The sequence below is a fragment of the Cygnus olor genome, chromosome 5 (assembly GCF_009769625.2).
Source record: "Cygnus olor isolate bCygOlo1 chromosome 5, bCygOlo1.pri.v2, whole genome shotgun sequence".
Classification (NCBI taxonomy): Eukaryota; Metazoa; Chordata; class Aves; order Anseriformes; family Anatidae; genus Cygnus; species Cygnus olor.
In genome coordinates this window covers 59,066,288-59,084,149 of record NC_049173.1, presented here as the reverse complement: position 1 = coordinate 59,084,149, position 17,862 = coordinate 59,066,288, and the positions used below count along the sequence as shown (strand labels likewise).

At 38.1% G+C, this 17,862-nt stretch overlaps 1 long non-coding RNA gene across 2 annotated transcripts; it reads left to right on the top strand.

Annotated features, from left to right (window-relative positions):
• Nucleotides 1-211: 211 nt before the first annotated feature.
• LOC121070922 lies at nucleotides 212-16,800 on the top strand. Of its 2 annotated transcripts, none has more exons than XR_005820297.1 (6): nucleotides 212-370; nucleotides 1,494-1,578; nucleotides 4,149-4,220; nucleotides 4,936-5,045; nucleotides 12,668-12,728; nucleotides 16,211-16,800. It is a non-coding gene; the product is annotated as an uncharacterized LOC121070922 (long non-coding RNA). The 2 variants fall into 2 exon arrangements; XR_005820296.1 differs by having other exon boundaries at nucleotides 212-380.
• The last annotated feature ends 1,062 nt before the right edge of the window (nucleotides 16,801-17,862 follow it).

Here is a 17,862-nt window from a genome sequence, read left to right as displayed (position 1 = left end):
GTTTCTTGTGATTGAAGTGTATCATTGTTAATGCTGGCATGGTTTGAATGTTGCTGAAATACGTGAAAGTAGATGTCTTCTCTTTCCCTGACATTCTCTATACCATAGCAATTTGTCACTCTATTAAACTGTACTAAGAATAAAGTTTTTTTTTTTTTTTTTTTTTTTTTTTTTTTTAGAGGAGGGGAGATGGTTTTTGCGTGCTCTTTTAGTTTGATATCAGGACAAAACTTACTAGTTATACAAAAAAGATAATTTTCTGCTATTGATTTAAAATGTTTTGCGTGCCTTTTCAGGGTCCAGGGACGCACTCCAATGAGGCAGTGAAACATCATTTGGAAGCTGTTCATTACCTTCAACTTTTATGAAGGTGCAATGATGTAAGGAGCTCTTTCAAATTTGAGTGTAGGGGCTGTAGGATTGGCCAGGTTTCACAATGTGCTTTATTGGCCAGACATCGAAAGAGCTGTTGTTTTTTTTCCTCTTCCACCTCACATTGTAACAGGGTGCAGCCCAGCAGAAGTCTTCAGTGCTTGTCTTCCTAATTAAAAAAAAAAAAAAAATGGGCTGTAGACTGGGGCTCTTACTTATCACTTATTTTCCGAGTAAAATAACTGATATTCTGGTCACTGTAGAGTTGCTCTATCCTTTGATTTTTTTCTCAAAAGTGTAGGAAATGAAGTGCTGTCGAGGAGGAAGGATCCCGAGCAGAAGCAGGGGAACCTGGGCAGTTGTTTCTTCTGCTGTGTGCGCACAATGATGAGTAGTTGTCCATGCAAATGAATGGATATGCATACGATTATAGATAAAATTTCAACTTTGTGCATTTTAGCACTAAATGCTTAAATTAGGTGTATTCCTTAACACTAGAGTTTTTTGAAAATTAGAACCTTAAAATAGAAACAGGTGTACAGCATCCTCTCATTTGAGGACATCAAATTACTTTGTAAAGGAGAGTTTTTGATACTTTTAGTGAAGACTCATCCAAAGTACGGATGAATACTGAGGTGTATGTTGACTTTTGGTGGCGGAGGCAGAAGTAGAGCAGAATCCAGTGCTATCCATTGACGGTCCTGCTAAGTACACTAACATAGTAACAATAATGCATTTGCTTTGGATTTTTCTTACTAAACAAGGTAGATTTACTGTGTGAAATATTCTTAATTCTTATACCTTTTGGACAAACACTTCATATGAGTTTATCTGAAAGCACTGCAAGGAGTTCATTAATTTCTGTTTCCTTTGACCAAGTAGAATATTTTGGCAACTCTTAAGATAACCATCTGATGAAGACACTACAGAATATTTATTATTTTAAAACTACTTTTGATCAATGTTGTCTTGTCTCTGAAAATATATTTAAAATTCAGGTTTGTAGTATGCATCCAAAAGTAGAAAACAGCCCTTCATCGTCTCTAGTATAGAGCCGTTACTTCCTGTATGCGAGCTCTGCCTTGGTCCATTAAACTGTAACGGCTTCTTCGTTTTATCAGGTCAATGAACCATGAATTAAAGAGTCTCCTAAATAGGTCCTGACAAGACTGCTACTTCTGTGAAAGAGCCATTACCATCCTTCAGGTTAGTGACTTACTAACAACGAATCCACAAGGATGTGGCCTGACATGGCTGCAAGTGCAAGGCTTGTTGAAGAACATAAAAATACAAATGACCATTACTGAATAATGATAAGGTGAGAAATGGAGTGAAATAAAGATTTAGGTGGGCTCTTCTTATGCTGCTTTTGTCTGTCCCAACTCCCCCTCCATGCTTAAAATATCCATCTATGCAAAATCTTAATCTTCAATATATATTTTTGTGAGCTTGTTCTTTAAAGAAAAGGCCTTTAGGGAGCTATAATATTGTGTTAAACAGTTAATTGTGTTTTGTTGTTTTGTTGTGTTTTCATTTTAAAAACAATGAAGTATCCCTCTTTAAAAATGTGATATCTGCAGAATAATTTATTGAAAAGAATTACTTCTGTATGAAGTCTAATATTTTACGTGTTGAGGCATAAATACTATAGCTAATATATTTTCCTCTGTGCTCCAGTGTAAATATTGAGGTTCCTTTTTCAGACGACCAGTGCACATACTTCTGTTAAATTATGCTTTATTATGCTGAAATAAGGAACAGGTTAATACTTAAATGTGTGCATACATATATATATATATATATATATATATATATATACATACAGTAAATATCTCTATGTATATTTACATGACACTGTGTATTGATTATTTGTGTGTAGCTATAAAGTTTTATGTTAAATTGTGATGTCTTTGAAGCTAGTGGGAACTCTGTCTTCTTTGTGTACAGAATTTTATTTTGTCTGAAAAGGAAAGACTGTGAGTGATATCTTCAGAGACTCACTTGACTTGTTTGTTAGTCTGGGACAAAGGAGCCTGCAAGTTAATATAACTTATGAGCTGCCTTTAAATCAAATATTTATATATCAAATACTAAAAAGAAATGAAATGACAGAGCAAATTGTTTTCTTCAGTTTGTAAAGCCTTTTTGACTTCTGTTAACTCTTAAGATTAAAGGCTAAGCTGTTGAGATGCTCACTAATCACAGGGAAATAATTTCAAAGGTCTGTAGGATGAAGGCTTCTGGTATTTAAGGGTATCATCCTTTGTAAAGACAAGGATCAGCAGAGGAATGTGCAACTGCAGGGATGCTGCTGCAGGTATGACAAGGAGGGTTAGGTTACAGCAGCCACAGTCCACACGCAGCTGAAGGAAAAAGCCTTTTGAGAGCTGGATCGGTCTATGCCAGAAAGTTGTTATAGGGATGCAGGAAAGGAGTATGTCAGCTCTCAGGGAACAGGGACAGACACAGAAGGAAAAGTGCTGGTATGCAATAATTGACAGTGAAGAAATGAAGGGCTTTGTAGGTTAACCAGCCAGATAGTCCATACTGCTTGTCAGCTGCAGTGAGCAGTGAACACTAGAGGAACCCAGGTTTTTGGTTCAACAATACAATATAGCATTGATTCACTTTGCCAACAGTATAGAAGCTGCATACTTAACTCTTGCATATTTGATTCCAGAAAATTGTAGGGGAAATTTTTTTATTATTTTTTTTTCTTTCAATACTTATAAAAGTGTAGGTGTTGATCAAGTCAATGTTGTATAAGTTTGAAGTTGCCTTGTAATGCAGAGCCTGAAAATCAAGAATTTAGTTGCTGGCATTACATGGCAGATTAATAACAGTGCTGCACTTCCAGCTAGTGAGTGATGTCCTGGATTATTTTTCTATAATGCAAATAAAATATTATGGTTCCCTTTAATAGTGGGATTTTGGGGTAGAACCACCTCATTCGGTGGTGCTGTCTGCAGCATGCAGATCTGCACAAGTGGTGAAAAGCCGGTGCAGCAGGGCTTGGAAGTAAGGCTGTCAGCTTAATACATTGTGTGAAAATTGGGGCCGAAGGTCAGCAATCTCCTGGTACACAAATCTCCCTCTGAGAATCTCATTTCATTCAGACTATCAGTTAGATTAGAAATACCCTAATTATCCCACTGAAATTAAATTACTTTATGTAAGGGTGATATAATGAACAACCATAAAGAAGCTATACAACCAATCATCCTATTAGTCACAGCAAGACTAGACTATACACTAAATGGCTCTGGTTTGATTATTGCGGGCTGGTCTGTGCCACATAAACTGGGGGAAGGGAAGGTCTTAAGGGAAGATTAGTTCTGATTTCTTTTTCTGTTTTACTGCAAGGAAAAAAAAAAACAAAACAAAACCCACCAAAACAGTTTAACTCACAGTGCTTGTCTTCTGAGTGAAAAAGGTGTAAGCTTGACTGCCATAGGAGGTGTAACGTAGTAGGCTTCATGAATTACAAAGGGGTGATCAGGTTCCTTCTGAGGGCACAGTGAGTTACGTGGGTGCAGAGAGCAGGAAGAGAGCTGTGTTGCAGCTGGACTTCAGCTAGCAAGCTTTGTCACACGGTCCTTCATTTCTAGGTACACCTGTGGTCATCTGCTGGGGGAAGATGGGGGGTTAGCAGAATTTGAATGTGGAAGTGTAGAGTGCTTCAATGGGTGGAGGAGGTCAACTGTTATGAGTAAGCTGAAACGCCTATCTTGGATTTTTATTTAGCTCAGGACTGATAGCCCATCCTATTTTAACAGGTGTTGTAACGTCTTCACAGGCAGTGGGAGCAATGACCAGGCCATATTTCTGTCACAAGAACCAGTCAAGTGGTGAGTTGTCATTTTCACCTAAAGTGGAAATTTCCGTAGAGAGATCAAAAGATGCGGAGAGCGCGAACCAGCTGCTTGCCTCCACTGGCTGACCTTCTTGGTCAGAATTTAAGAAGTTTTTACTGAGTAACCGTTTAGGAGCACACAGGTGCTTGTATGAGGATAGGCAACTGTTTTGAAAGGGCAGAAGATCTGCAGAGACCTGCGTAAGCTAGATTGGCTTATTTTAATAGTTATACTTCAGAGGCTCCATTTAATATGAAAGGATGGATTATTAATTTATCACTTAAAATCCTAAAGATCTTAATGAAATGGATACTGTAGCTGCTAATGTGCTACAACTAGCTGGATATATAACAAGGGGTATTTATAGCTAGAATTAATTCAGGTGTAAATGTCAAATGACTATTTTAAAACATGGACATGAACAAAACCTAGGTATAGAGAGAAGTATCCTAGGAAACAGAAGAAAAGCAGGGATATCTCACTGCTTTGATCCTGCAGTCTGTCTTTATTTGGCTAATTTTATAATGTGCTATGGGGCAGTGCTGCTTTGCTGAAGTTTGCTCCTGCAGAGATACAGACTGGGTGTTGAAATCACTGCGTGGTTTTCTAAATCGGTCTTCAGATTGTTTCATGTGATCTTTATTGCCTGGAATATGATGTACTGTAAAGGAAGATGCTAACTTCAAGTTTTGTTTTCTTCTTCTTTCAGTCATCTTATGTCATTTGTCAATAGTATAACATATCACGTGGCAGTGCTGACCTGTGTAATGTTTCACTGAGTTGTGTATCTTCTTTTCTGGAGCTCACTCTGTAAAATAGGTAAATAAGATTTAACGTACGCTATGTGTTGTTCAGGGTTTACCTTTTAATAGTCATGCAATGGAGTGGTGTTTTGGAAAAACAGCAAATCATCCGAATACTGTAAATATCACATGGAAATGTTTCTTTAAAAGGAAAGAAGATTCTAGAATTTTGAAGTTAAATTTTGTATTACTAGATGTCCTATTTGAGTGTTTTCAGAACAAAAGCATGAAATATATTTCTATTGATCAGAATTGAAGTGTAATTTGCATCACCAGACATTATAGCTCATCTCTAGTTCTAGCATTTCAACTCAGTTTCTATTATATAGGTACAGAATACCTACAAAAATCATTGTTCTTTTTTGAGACAACACCTAGGAAAAAAGAGTAAAGTATTTTGCTTATCGTGCCATTTTGGGAGGAATAACGTTTTCAATGAAAACAGTAAAATGGAATGATTAAATAAATCAACTTAGGGTTGGTGCCAACGGACAGTGATGCAGAATTCAGCTTGTGTAGCATCTTTGAAGGAATTTTAAGCCTGCTATAGCTGGACACAGATGATTTGCATTCAAATCTGAGGATAGTTAGAAAGGATGGCACTTCACAAAAAGTGATGAAACTTTGTTACGTCAGGATTTTCAATTTAAGAAAATTGACTTAGCTGGAACTAATGTGCAGGATTTCAATCTTGATGTCTGGAGAAAGTGGAGTTTCCCCAACTGCTTTAAGCAGAAATTCATGTTTTTTTCATAATTTTCTTACCTGAACGCTTATTGAAAATCTTCTATTTTTTTTCTATATTCACTTCTGCATATTCTTTAATTTTTACGTAACTAGGAGGGAGGAAATGAGAAATTAAAATTGAGCCAGACAGTGAATGGCAATACCCTTAAAAGATACTGTTGTTTTTGGTTTTATTTTGGGCGGGAGGGTGGAAGGTACTGATTACAGAGAATGTAAATTGCTGTGTGGGATCTTGAAACTTTTATTGGGCATCCACTGAATATCAACATACTATTGTGTGAGAGTGATCAGAGGCCTTTTAAGATCTCAAGCTTTTTAACAAAACAAAACAAAAAGCATGTCCTTATTTGTGTGAAATTTTGTGCAACAGTCTATTTAATGTAGGTGTCCTATCTGAGCCTCTGGAGAAGGGTGGGGTGTGGGGAGAGCTGTGCCTGGAACAGTGTGTGCTGTACACCGGTGCACGATTTATCACAGTGTGGCAAAGCCAGATCAAGGCAACAGAGTACAATAATTAAATGGATGACTGATAAGCAGCAGCTGGGTAGATGAGATTTTTTTAGAAAAACAGAAGTATTTAATGGTGCAGCTTAAAATCTTTTATTAGTGCATATGTTTATGTAATAAGCTATTGGGGTGGGGGGTGGGAGGTAGATGAGCTCTGTTCTGTAAGAGCTTCTAGGAGATGCATGTCTCCAGCAGGTAATTAGTATTGATCTCTCTAGTACTCTGCACAGGAAAAAGTGTGTGCAGGATTTGATCTGGCTCGAATTAAAAATTGTTAGCATCAGTTATGTCAGAAATTATATATCACAAATGGAGAACTCGGAGCTGGATTGTTAAACTTGGACTGGATGTGCCTCCGGAGGGGGACCATCTACTTCTGCAGATTGGTACAGTTCAGGGATGTACATCTTTATGCAGGGCTGGGGCTTTTAGCTGCTACCTCAACAGAAAATCAGAGACGGAATAGGTTCTGTCCAGTTGCTTCATTTAGTGTTTTCCCAGTAATACAAAGAATATCCAGTAAGGAATGCGGTAAGGCAAACAGACTGGGATGTTGCAATGGTCCCAGTTTACACTGTAAAACTTAAGCTATACCAAAACTGCACTTAAAATATCTGGGATAGATGTGAGAAAAGTTCTGCCTTCCGAGCTGACGCGTTGGTTGTCACATTTAAGCACAGATCTGAAGTTTTGATTTGTCTAATGGTGGTGTTTAGGATGGCTTGTGTTTATACATTCAGACTTTGTATAGGTTTAAATCATATGAGCTCTCCTGTAAGATCATTATTGAAGAGAATAGGTTGTATTTAAACAAAATTATATCAAGTTGTAATTGTTCCTGTGCGTCTGTGACAATGTGTCTTGCTTGTAGTGTAGTGGGAACACGAGTTCCTTTATGCTTCAGCATCCAAGCAGAGATTTCTATTTAATTTGTGTGCTAGAGGCTTTTCATTGCAGAGCAAAACAATTACATGTTTCTCTGTCTGCTTTTCTAGACTTGGGCTTTTTATGTAGTTTGTTGCTTTGTATTCTGGCTGTGGTTTATTTCAGAACAGTATTTAAATCTTGTCTTTCTGATTTTTTTGGAGAGAAAGTGTTTAACTTTTTTTTTTGGGGGGGGGTATTTTGGTGTGGTCGTTTTTTTTTTTTTTTGAGTCACATTTGCTGCATGATTTCTGATCACAGAGGCTTTTTAGTAGCAGGGTCACATACTTACTGTCACAGAGTTGTGTGTGTGCGACACGTACCGCAGTTAGCCCAGGTATGGTACAAGTTTGTGGGGCTAAAGAATGATGATTCTGGGGCTAGGCTTACATTTCAGGAGTGGTAGAAGAAAAGGAGATTATCCAAATCTGAAAAATCTGAAGACCAAGATTTACAGGAAGTAAGCAAAAGAATTTGCACAAATATGATTTATAGTTACAAGAAAAGAAGTCCACCCTAAACGTGTTAATGTGGAGAGACAATAGTGTGTAAATATCTCATACAAATAATATATCTGATATTAGTATCTAGAAGAAAATTTGACAGAGCTTAATATTCAAACAAACCTGTCAATTTTGGCCTAATCACAAGTTACCTGCCAATCACTAGAGGCTGCTCTGCACACTTGCAGTATTTTTTTTTTTTTATTTTGTCATGTCATTTCCATGCAACTTGAAATATATTAAATAACTCAAGTTACCTCCTCTATGCCAGGTGGTAAACCTGGGATATTTAAAATCCCAGTAAGGAAGTAAGGAAACGGTATCCTCTTTAATTTCGGTAAAAACATTCTTGCAAGTAGTACAAGGTGTTTACACCTTGGCAAGAATTATTCCTTTTCTCATCTCAAATCCCCCTGTGATTTATACTGAACTTCCCATCTTTCTCACTAACCAGTATCTACTGCTGGGATCAACTTGTGACAGCACAAGATCGGGGAAAGGGATGCTTTGTTGGAATAATATGAGAACTTCTAAAAACAAATAAAACCCTGAAGACAAGCAAGCAGAGAGAGTACTTATGCAGTGGGTAGTAAAACTAAAAGCAATTGCTACAAAATGCTGTAGAGATGCAATATCTGCAGGTTCAAAGAGGGAGTAGACAACTTCATGGACAACAGGTCTATAAACAGTTGCTGAAGGGTTTAAGCAGGGATATTCCCTAAAAATATGCCTAAGATGCCAGTTTTGGATGCTGGGAGATGGTAAAGAAAACAAACCACAGAAAGTGATTAAGGCTGCCTTCTCTTATGAAACAGCATCTCTTTTTCTTTCTGTGAGAAGCAGGATGATGCCCAGGATTTGTCTGAGCCAGCAGCACACTTTGTGTGTTCAGAAGAGAAAAAGCTGTGTAATGTGAACTGTTTATATGAGCCCTGTCCCTGCTGTATGACTACTGGCACTGTTTGAGTAAGTGCTTCTTTCCTCTGTCCTCTTGTTCTTCAGAGGCAGGAGAGTTGCTGAAGTAGCTTCCTCAGTTTATGCATGTGTATTTGAACTTTCCCTTCTAATGAGAGCAAAAGAGCCTCCTGAGGATGTGGAAACTGATCTCCTTGTTTTATCTGGGCTTTCTGGAGTAAACCTAAAAGGAAGAACATGCCTCAGCTCTGCAAAAAAGAGGAGGAGTGGAAACTACATGAAGTTTATTATGCCCCATCAAGTCTGCCAAGTTTAATCTGCCATTACAGAGAGAAAGCTGGCTGTGAAATGGTTAGGATTGACTGACAACATTTAACTCACCACTGAGAATGATTTTGTCTTTGTAATACAATTCATGTCTTTCCATCATGTCCATGTGTGTAGAGTTTTCAAATGAATTTAATTATGAGCAATGAACACTAGCTTTATGGACGTGCTTTTCTCTGTAAAATTCTCACTGGCTTCTTTTCATCTGGACTTGTCACCAGTGTTAGCAACTGTCCCAGGTTTGCACCCAGCTGCAATTTGTTAAACTGGGGATGGGGAGATGGAGGGGCAGGCAGCAAGACCAAAATGTGCTTTTTTGGTAAAAACTCCATTTGCCGATCTTTGTGAAGGTATTGTTCTGTGCATATGCTACAGGTGTGCATGAGACACCTTTCTATGACATGAGAAATCAAGATTGTGAAGTCTCCTGCTAAAGCAACAATTGATGTTCGTTCTGGGTGAGACAAACTTCTAAATATCCACAGGAGGTGGATAACAGCTTCAAGTGCGATAAGAGTTTGCCAGCAGCTTTTAGATTGTGGCGTTTTCTTCCATCAATGGGAAGAAAACTAGAAGACAATTGCGAATTACATAGAAAGTTAGGTGATAAGTATATAGAAATTATTGCTATTACTATATTGCTGCATTGTCACGTGTTATGTTCTTTGTGTGCTCAAAAGAAAGCGACGACTCGTCTTCCCTCCAGTCTCTGCATGTTGGCGTTTGCTTGCCTTTGATTTCATTCCTGATGCTAATTTTATACTGAAGCTGAGGTGACCTTTATGGGTACTGCTCTTCCAGGTGTTGTCTAACTTTTGCCTACATGATAATCACTATCTTTGTTCCTAATGAAGGAAAGCACAAAGGATTAACTTCCGTTACCTTTTCTACCAAATTTTGCTTTGAAAATTCTGCTCGTCTAAAAGGCAACTATTTGTTGGACACTTCTGTAATAAGTAGAATCAACTTCAAAAACAACCTTGAATTGGCTAGTAAAAGCAGAAGAAGGTGGCAGCTGGGCTGTGGACTTGAAGTCCAAGGCAGTGGACTGAGTTTTTTTTGTTTACACCACCACTGAATAATTTCACACTGCAAAATAATTTTTATCATTTTTACGCTGTTTGTCTGCAGTTATAGTTATGCATATAAGAATTTTTAGCACTTCTTGCAAAAGTGACAGAGCTTTACCTGATGGGACTTTGCTAGTCTGCCCAGCCAGGTGAGTAAGGCACAATTATTGTCATAACTCATGAATGTAAGAGCATCTGAATCAGAATTCTTGCTGTTGGGAAAGGTCTTCATAAAATTGCAAGCCAAAAATAATAATTAAAAATTGGAGAAGAAATACATCTGACAGCACGTGGGAGTATGACATACAGGGATGAGTTGTCACTGTGGTATGGCTCACATGGCCATCTTTGAGTCCAGCAGTGTGCTCCCTTTCTTATGCAATGTGCTGGTGACGTTTGTAATCTTAACTGGGGGAGGAAATGTAGGAGCAGTATTAATAACCAGACACTTGGGCCTCCTGCCTTTGATCTCAACCGTTTGAATGAAATGCTTGAGTTAAATACATTTGTTGCATTGCCAGTGTTGTCCCTGTTAAAAGACCCGAGGCTTTTGCTTTTTTTTTGTGAACAGAACAGCTCATTTTAGCTCCTGAAAGATGGTGCAGGTCAAAGGAAGAGAGGCTGAGATTGCCAGCCCAATTACAAACGTGGGCATCTGCAGAGAGCTCGTGAGGCCTCTGTCCGCAGGTCAAAGTGCCAAACTGCTCTCTGCAGCCCACTCCCTCATGGATTTGTTTTGGCATGCATTTAGTTCCTTTTAAGTAGAGAGCTGCTGAAAGTCCGTGTTGGATGGTTACAGGAGGCATCATAAGGGTTTGAGTCTAATTGGTGTTTGTGTTTTTGTATTAAAAGCCAAGACATGACAGTGTTTTTTCTACACAGCTCCAAAATGTAGTATGCAATATTCAATGATAGTAGATGAGTCCTTAAAAAAAAAAAAAGGGGGGGGGGGGGGGGATTTTGTTTCAAGTCTTGTCCATTCATCAATCCTTGTCCATCCTTCTGTTCCCTTCCCAAACCAGCCCTGTCCCCTCCCTGCCCACCTGGCACCAGATGTGCTGTCAGGCACTACTGTGTGTCCCAAGTCCTCCGAGTGGCAGAATGCAAAATCTCAGGTGACATTCACCTGGAAGCGCTTAGCCCTCAACAGCTGCAGCCCCTTGATTACCTTACCCGCCTCGGCGGCTCCGTGCCGCTACCATATCAATTGCTTGTCAATTCGGCTTAGCTGTGACTTTGACTGACTGGAATGAGGGAAGTGGGAGTGGGGTGTAGGCGAATGGTTAAAATTAATTGCTACATAAGAAAAAATTGAAAGATAATTATTCCTGCTTTCCTGTCAGTGCTTGAGGGTAGATGACCTCATTAACTTGCAGCTTGTACACAATTCAATTACTAGGAGATGGAAAATACATTTTTAATTACCTCGGTGGCTTGTGCTCCATTCATCTCCATTTGCATGGCTTTTTTACTGTTGTGTTCTGAAGAACTAGCATGGTCTAACTAAGGCTACCATAAGAGCTTGCTTCTTGCTACAATTATTCTTGTTTGAGGTAGGATATTAAATGTGGGGGATTAACCCTTTGGTGCTGAGTGAACTGGGAGGTCCTGTGGTAGCACTGACGTATTCTTAGTTAGCTTGGCGTGTCGGAAAATCCGAAACTGATGCTGTCAAATAATTAAGTGGGGTAACTTTGTTCCTTTGTGCTTTTTGTTACCACGTATTTTAAGAAAGCATTGAATTGGTGCATAATAAGCAGATCACCTAGTTAGACAAATATCATATCGATGTATGTCATGGGAAAGGATTCTTTTGTAATTTCCAGAAGCCTATTATGGCATTTACCAAATTAATGATGACTTAATTGTTTTAAATACATAGCTAGACAATGATTTTAATGCATGAGTTTTTAAAACTGTCAGTGGTGTGTTGAAGTGCACAATACACGTGGAAAGAATATTTGTTCATCACTAGTCATTAATTTAAAGCTACTGTGGTGTTGAGAAGCTCAGAGCTAAGGGCTGAGGAACCCTGTACTGCAGCTCAGGATGGAGTGGTCGTTAGGGCAGCAACCACCCCAAAAGGACAGATCCAGGGCCTGATCCCGCATGTTTCAACTCCTGCCTTTCGCAGCATGGCAGACTGTAATCCCCGCTCGGACAGCGCACACCATGTTGATGGTGCATGAGCCACAGAGACTGGCTGGCTGTTGGGTCACTGGGTAGTGCCGAGACAAGCCGTGATGCTTAGCAATGGGAACTGAGTATGGTTTGTATGACCTGCATGTGGTCACCAGTGCAAAAAAAAAAACCACCTGGGGGCCATAAGGCAGGTGTTCTTGAACTATTCATATAAACTTTGTCATGAAGGTATTAGTCCTATTTAATTCCTCTGTAAAGAGCAAGATAAGGCATTTATGGGTTTCCTGGCAGTAAGCCTTAAAATGATATTCTAAGAACTTGCACTGAGAGCAAAGCTCTTAGTCCTGGAGATCCAAGGGACAGTGAAATACGCATTCCTTCTTGCTATACAGTAATACTTAGGATGTTTATTCTGCTCAATTGCAATTTGAAAAAAAAAAACAGGACTGGACTAACACATACGTTCTTAGTCTAGCAAACTTATTTGGTATTTTTGTTCACAGGTATCCTGCTGAAGGAACCTGCTCTGAAGAGTTCCTTCACTGTGCAGTCTTTCAGGACCAAGTAAGCATTTGAGTCATTTTATTAAAATAAAAGGTAAAATGTAAATATGTTTAATGATCTATGTTGAGATTTTTTTTTATGTTTGATGCTTGCTGCATTTCATAACACAAGAAAACATCTAACTGACCAGCTTCAATAAGATTTGCTTTTCAGCATTGAATGAAGACATACAAAACGCAGTATTAAGGACTCAGTTGCTTGCAGACCTGGAGGGAAATTAGGTTTGGATTTTGCTTATGCCTTATGAAACGTATCTGCAATTTATCATGTCCACTTTTTATTTTATAATCTTTAATGATTTAGGGTTAGGTTTGTAGACCTGATGCTGGTAAAATCTTCAGTGCAGACAAAATTCATGGCATTTGCCTGAGCTGCTATGCCCGTTACTAGGTGGATTGTTTACTTCATGTAGCAGTATTTCCGTCCTTCTTTCAGAAATGAGCAATAATGTAGTCTTGAACTCTCCATTTGTTAAATCTGTCAAGTCAAAAAATGTAACACAATGTATAGAAACATTTTAGAAATATAACCTGTATGTGAATGTGACTTGAATATCACAGTTGGAGGAAATCAACACCAACTTAATTCACTTGGAATATACTGCCACCTTCTCCTCTGCCTCCCTCTATTATTTTATCACATCAGCATCTGTTGGTCAAAAAAAAAAAAAAAAAGGTTATCTGAAATATTTATAGTGTTTCTGTGGCTGGCTGACCTGTCAAGTCTTGGAGACATATGTGACCACAGCAGAATTTTTTATAGTGCTCTAACAGTGCTCCCATTAAGAGAAAATGAATATAAATGGTAAGATAATAATTGGAAACTGACTTAAACATGACATTTAGGCCAACATCAGTGATTCTGTAGTGTTAATATATTTTCAGATGACACGTAGGCAAAACCCTTTAGTATCTAATGAGAGAGGCTGGTTCAACATGAATTTCTTAGTGAACTTCTTTTTGTGTTAAGCAATGGTTGCCCTTGCCATTGAGCAGCAGGGATAAACTGTCTTTCTGAACTTTATTTCTGTCCTCTACCACCTACAAACAATGACAGCTTTAGTGTTTGCAAAAGAGGGACCTCTAGGTCTGGATTTTTCTTGTTAGTGTTTGAGAGGGAGTTTCTCCTGACAATGAAGTTTTTGTTAAAGTGAGTTTGTGTTGGATGAGTGCAATTTCAGATTTCTGCTCAGGTATGCATGTGTAGACATCCCAGTTCACCAGTGCTTTGTTCTGTGTGCTGGCGGTACAGTGTTGTTCTGTGTTACACAGTGCAGCATTGGGCTGAAAATAGTGGTGAGAAAAGATTCTATTTTTAGTTTACAGTATGGGTATGAGAAGAAGCAGAACCTAACCAACAAGCCCCATGTATATGACGTTGACTTCTTTTGGCTGAATTCAGTAATAGGAGTGTAGCAGTGGGTGGGTACTTCTGGAAGCCTCGCATCTACAGCTGAAAAGGATGTTCTGACAATACTTCCTTCCCCCACCTGCAAATACACAGGGTGTATTGGGAGGCTGAAGATGCAAGCATGGATTCCCAGCTAAATGCAGAACGTGCCAGGAGTCCCAGCATGGTCCTGGAAATCTGGCTTGGAAGGCTGTGGGACCTGCTGAAAGGTGCTGACCCCTGCTATTGAAAACTCAGGCAAAGAAATACAATGGATTTCCCATTTTAGTAAGGGAAAAAAAAGTGTAAGATAAAGTTTAGACTGAAATAATACTCCAGGTCTGTTGCAAAACATTTTGTAGAAGACATCATGGAAGAGATTTTAAGTTCAGTGTTCTGTTTCTCTGACCACACAGTAGCATCAGCTTGTAGAAAGCAAACAATAACTTGCTTTCTTGCAAAAATCCATGTTGATTTAGCTTTTTGGCCCATTTCCTAGAGAGAATTTCACATGCTGATTGTTAGGTGCTTTCTTTTAATTCTCTTCTGCCTCCTAGTTGGAGAACTATTGGAGGTCTTCTCCATTTTTCCCCTTCCTTTTTAATTGTAACCAAAAATATAGCATTACTCACAAAGTAATATAGTATTCAATTCTGATATCAAATACACAATACTATCCAATTACAGTGTTGCATTGTAGTAAGTAGATTGTAGTATCACAAAATGCACAATTTAAGGTTCTCAAAAGCTTCAGTAAGTCAAAGTTGATATAAATTATGTTTTGCTCAAACTGCAAAGCCCAGTTATTTCTTACAACCACCAAAAATGATTCATTAGAAGGATTTAAAAAAAAAAAAAAACATGTAAAGGGAAAGACTCATTGTAAAATGTTTCACACATAATCTAACTAATTAACATAATAAATTGCTGGGCAGACTATTGGAATATCATATAATTAAATAAATTCCATACAGGCCACATAAGTTAATGTTTTCTTTTTGGAAAATTGTATGTCTTGGCAAATAAAATATTCAGAGGATTAACTATAAAGGGGAAAAAAAAAGGCTTTGTGTAATTATTCTCTCTTGTAATTTGAATTAGACATAATTACATTTCCTAAATATGAAAGGAAAATAAGTGTGATCTATAGAGAACAGACAACACCACTGAGACAAGTCTGTCTTTGTTTCCTGACCCATTAAGTGACAATTATGATACTTGTGTTAAACATCTTAGAAGTGGCATGAACTTGCCATAACTCTTCACTTTTTCTGCTTGAAAAGAACATAATAGGAAAAGCTTTTGCTCTTCTGTTTTTAAATGGAGTTCAGACTATCACTTGTGCTATACAAAAAGTTCACAGAAAAATGTCAGTACATCAAGTACTATTTTCATCATGTACGTGAAATAAAGGAGTGCTCTTTTTGCAACTCCAAAGCAGCATAGCCAGCTGGAATAGGCTATTGTAAACCTCTATAGGATGTAAACGTGCTCCACTGGTAAGTGCCTGTGCTGTTTCAGTGGAAAACATGCACATAGTTTGTAGCTGTCAAGTGTCTTTATGCACTTCAAGTTGAATTTGCATTACTGTTGCAAGTTGTGAAGGTACTTCTTAGTTTCTCTATCTTTTTTTTAAGCTAAATAATTGCCAGACGTGTAAGCTGAAATAATTTATCTATTTTATCATCTAGCAAAAAATGTTTCGTAACTTTTTGTATACTTGCAGAGTTACATTCCCAAGTTCACATACATTCCATATATTGGTGTATATGTAATTTGGAGTACTTTGGAGTACTCCTAATCATACTAGGAGCTTGGTGATACATGCACAGAATTTACAAAATTCACTTACTGGTTGTGTTGCTCATTCTGTGTTAGGGACCAGATCACATATGCTTTTGAAAAATATACCTACTCACTTATTCTTAGATAGAAACCATACATTTTGGAATTTGCCTGTAAATCAACTACGTATAGTTTGTTTTGTTTTGATAAGCATATTATGGAGGTAAAATATAATTATGTGGCTTAACTAGATAGTTGCTGAGGTAATTTTATCATTATTTATCATTTGTGGTTTTTTTTTTTAATAGGAAGTAGTCTTATGTTAGGATGGATATCTTTTGCTGAAATTCTTCAGTGAGGCATGGTGGTTCATATACTTCCTCAGCTTGCTCTGCCAGTGATACTGAAGACTTCATGAGTGATACATCTCAGTACACATCTGTTGCTCGATTTATGATGAAAACTGAAGTTTTTGCTTCTGTGATAGGGAATTTGTTGTTTGCTATAAATGTGGATGTTGTTTTCTAGCAGGATAGTTTGAAGCATTTTTTCCTTTTTTAACTTAGTTTTGGTTCAGTGGTACTCTTTAATACAGAAGATAAACAAGAAGGGCCTGTGTATAGAGACTTATGTGTCTTGCACTGTTGCATTCTTATTTCTTCTTTGGTATTTTGGGTCATGGATTCTAAGAGGCCAGTGGAAAATTATCCTGCTGTTTGTCTATCTCCTGTTACTTAAAGAATTATGCTTATATATAGTCCTATTTTTGCTAATTTCTTTCCATGAAAAACGTATCTCCATCCATAAAATGTTATGGGATCTTTTGGTTTGCAGCAAAGCTTAAAAAAATAATAATATAATAGTGTTATTTTTATTTCTTGCTTTCCTGGAGAGCCTCTTTGTTGTACTGCTGCTTTTCATTTACAGTGGTTTTAGAGCGGGAAGATGCCATCCACATTTGGATTCCCTGAGCACAAGCCATGGAAACTGATTTTCAGACTTAGAATCCAGTGTTATAGGCAATGATAGCAGTTTACTCTAATGGATGTTGTGGCCCTGGTTTTCTTGAGATTTGAATGCTGTTGTGTTTCTGAAATTGTCCATTGGAATTTCCTCTTCTTTTTGCAAAGTTGCACCGTTTTGTGAGAGTAGAGACTTCTATCATCTATACAATGTCTGTGCCCACCTTTTTCAAGTATTTAAAAATAATACACGAATCAGTCTGGAGGCAGCATTTAGTTTCCTTCCATGTTGACACCTCTTCCTGCACATTTGCTGAGCCTTACCTGGCATTCAGCCCTTCCCTGGGTGCTATCACCTGGCTGGTTCTCCTCCAGTTTTGACAGCATCTTCACCCTTCCCATTCTCAACACGCATCCTGACACATTTACAGACAACTTGGATGATTTCATTAGTAGATCCTTAGAAGACATTTCTATCAAATGACTTTTCAGTGCTGCCTAGATGATAACCACGTGTGTTTAGGCAGTTTTGACAATTCCTACATGTAGGACAGGAGGCTTTCACTCATCTTTACAGACGCTGTACTTGTTTTGTCTCCCACTGCACTGGGAGAAGAGCTGATGTGAGTGTAACTACTCTGCTTGATACTGATGTAAAGAAGACTCCGCCACAGCCAGACTTTGAACTCCTCTGTTTCTCTGCTGTTTTGCCCTGCTCAGTTGACAGAACACATCCAGATCTCTCTGATAGACTCAGATCCAGTGAAATGGGCTGTGATGCACAATTTCCAAGTCCATCCATAACACCTGTCTTTTAAGCTGATTTTAAGTATGATCATCCTTTGGCTTTTGCTGCTGCTCTTAAATATATGACTTTATTCTAACAGTAAAATTTATTTTAATAGCTGCAATATCTGCTTCTCTTAGGAAACCATCATCCTTGTCTGGTCCTAATGTTGAGAGCAAAATCACTGAAAACAACCAGCTCCTTTCTTAGC